The following is a 3,479-nucleotide window of genomic DNA, read 5'->3' on the forward strand; positions in this document are numbered from 1 at the left end:
TTGTGGAGGCCATGTCATTCGATGCAGCATTCCATCACTCTCCTTCTTGGTCAAATAGCCCTGGAGGTGTGTTGGGTCATTGTCCTGTTGAAAAACAAACTGATAGTCCCACTAAGCACAAACCAGATGGGATGGCGTATTGCTGCAAAATGCTGTGGTAGCCATGCTGGTTAAGCGTGCCTTGAATTCTAAATAAATCACAGTGTCACCATCAAAGCAAAGCAAAGCAACCCCACACCATACCACCTCCTCCATGCTTCACGGTGGGAAATACACATGCGGAGATCATCTGTTCACCCACATCGTGTCTCACCGAGACAAGGCAGTTGGAAACAAAAATCTTAAATTTGGACTCCAGAACAAAGGACTAATTTACACCAGTTTAATGTCCACTGCTCGTGTTTCCTGGCCCAAGCAAGCCTCTTATTATTAGTGTCCTTTAGTAGTGGTTTATTTGCAGCAATTAGACCACGAAGGCATGATTCACGCAGGCTCCTCTGAACAGTTGATGTTGAGATGTGTCTGTCACTTGAACTCTGTGAAGCATTTATTTGGGCTGCAATTTCTGAGGGTGGTAACTCTCATGAACTTATCCTCTGTAGCAGAGACAACTCTGGGTCTTCCATTCCTGTGGCGGTCCTCATGTGAGCCAGTTTCGCCATAGCGCATGATGGTTTTTGCGACTGCACTTGAAGAAACTTTCAAAGTTATTGAACTGTTCCGTATTGACAGACCTTAATGTCTTAAAGTAATGATGGACTGTCATTTCTGTTCTTGCCATAATATGGACTTGCTATTTTACTAAATAGGTCTATCTTCTGTATACAACCCCTAACACAACTGATTGGCTCAAATGCATTAAGAAGCAAAGAAATTCCACAAATTAACTTTTAACAAGGCACAGCTAGTAACTGAAATGAATTCCAGGTGACTACCTCATGAAGCTGGTTGACAGAATGCCAAGAGTATGCAAAGATGTCATCAAATCAAAGGGTGGCTACAGTGCCTTGCAAAAGTATTCTTCCCTCTTGGCATTTTCCCTATTTTGTTGCATTACAACCTGTAATTTAAATAGATTTTTAATTTGGAATTCATGTAATGGACATACACAAAATAGTCCAAATTGGTGAAGTGAAATGAAAAGTATTAGAAACTTTGAACATCCCACGGAACACCACTTAATCCATTATTAAAAAATTTAAAGAATATGGAACCACAACAAACCCATCAAAACTCAAGGACCAGTCAATGAAGGCATTAATCAGAGAGGCAAAAAAGAGACCAAAGATAACCCTGAAGGAGCTGCAAAGCTCCACAGTGGAGATTGGAGTATCTGTCCATAGGACCAGTTTAAGCCATACACTCCAGAGATGATGGGCTTTTACGGAAGAGTGGCCAGAAAAAGCAATGGCTTAAAGAAAAAAATAAGCAAACATGTTTGGTGTTCGCCAAAAGGCATGTGGGAGACTCCACTAACATATGCAAGAAGTTACTCTGGTCAGATGAGACAAAAATTTAGCTTTTTGGCCATCAAGGAAAATGCTATGTCTGGTGCAAACCCAGCACCTCTCATCACCCCGAGAACACCATCCCACAGTGAATATGGTGGTGGCAGCATCATGCTGTGGGGATGTTTTTTATTGGCAGGTACTGGGAGTCTGGTCAAAATTAAAGGAATTGATGGTTGGCGCTAAATACAGGGAATTCTTTAGGGAAAACTGTATTAGTTTTCCAGAGATTTGAGACTGGGACGCATGTTCAACGTTCAGCAGGACAATGGCCTGAAGCATACTGCTAAAGCAACACTCGAGTGGTTTAAGGGGAAACATTTAAATGTCTTGGAATGGCCTAGTCATAGCCCAGACCTCAATCCAATTGAGAATCTGTGCAATGACTTAAAATTGCTGTACATCAGAGGAACCCATCCAACTTGAAGGAGCTGGAGCAGTTTTGCATTGAAGTATGGGGTGAAATCCCAGTGGCTGGACGTGCCAAGCTTATAGAGACATACCAAGAGACTTGCAGCTGTAATTGCTGTAAAAGGTGCCTCTACAAAGTATTGACTTTGGGGGGTGAGGAGTTATGCACGTTCAAGTTTTCTGTTTTTTGTGTGTCTTATTTCTTGTTTGTTTCACAATAAAACATGTTTTGCATCTTCAAAGTGGTAGGCATGTTGGGTAAATAAAATTATACAACGCCCCAAAAAAATCAATTTCAATTCCAGGTTGTGAGGCAAGAAAATAGGAAAAATGACAAAGGGGGTGAATACTTTTGCAAGCCACTGTACTTTGAAGAATTTCATATATAAAATAGATTTGGATTTGTTTAACACTTTTATTGGTTACTACATGATTCTATATGTGTTATTTCATAGTTTTGATGTTTTCACTATTATTCGACAATGTAGAAATAGTACAAATAAAGAAAAACACCTGGAATGAGTAGGTGAGTCAACTTTTGACTGGTACTGTGTGTATGAGTGTGTATATATATATATATATATACACTGTAATTGAAGTGTTACAGTTGCACATGGACTGATAGTTTGCACTTTTCCTGCTACTTTGTATAGTTCCATACAGAACTGATAGATTTATATCTCATCAGGTGTCCCGGTCTGATGAAGAACTATAGCAGCCGTGCACTCACTCACTCGCTCACTCGCACGCACACACGCACGCACGCACGCACACACGCACACACCCACCTTTGCAACTTTCATCTTGAAACACTTCTGGAAATATAAGCATGGCAGAGAAGCCATGAGAGATGAGGCAGTAAACGTGGCTACAAACCAGGTTGTTCAACCCATGTTGGCAATGAGCTGAGCGGTTGAAAAAACTCCTGTGGGCTAAATGAGAATCGTATAAAGAGGTTATAATGCATTGCAATTATATTTTATGAAGTATACAGAGGGATACATATCATAGTTACACAACTTGACTCTGTGGAGGCTTACAGTAATAATACGTAGCCCACAGTTTAAAGGAGAATAGATGCACTGCCAAAGTCTCAGTCTAAATTTACCACAGCTTTCAGTTCTTAAATGACCCAAAAGTCCATTGATCTTTAATGCGCTGCTTATTTATTGTTGTTGCCATTTGAACAAGTCTTGCATGGGGAAAGCCCCGGCTATTTTTGAACATTTCAAAGGGAATGGATGTGGGCAATAGAAGCCGTTCCTCATCACAGTTTATGGGAGGAACTTGACATTGAGATTAGCTATGGTCAGTTCTCTTCCCAGAGTGTTCTCTCCAACTGGGTTGCCAGTTGTGAATAAAATCCTAACTTCAAATTGAATTAAAATGAGCAGTAAAAGTAAAATAATTGCATAAATTAGATATTGTATTTTGTCAATAATTTGGTGTTTTACAAGAGTAGTTTTATTCAGAAGGGTTTCCTAAAAGACTGAAAGACTACAACATTTCCAGATAAAGAGATTTAGTTTGCAACTGGCAACCCGCTGTGCAGGGGCTGGT

This window comes from Oncorhynchus clarkii, chromosome 3 (genome assembly GCF_045791955.1).
Source record: "Oncorhynchus clarkii lewisi isolate Uvic-CL-2024 chromosome 3, UVic_Ocla_1.0, whole genome shotgun sequence".
In the NCBI taxonomy this organism is placed as follows: domain Eukaryota; kingdom Metazoa; phylum Chordata; class Actinopteri; order Salmoniformes; family Salmonidae; genus Oncorhynchus; species Oncorhynchus clarkii.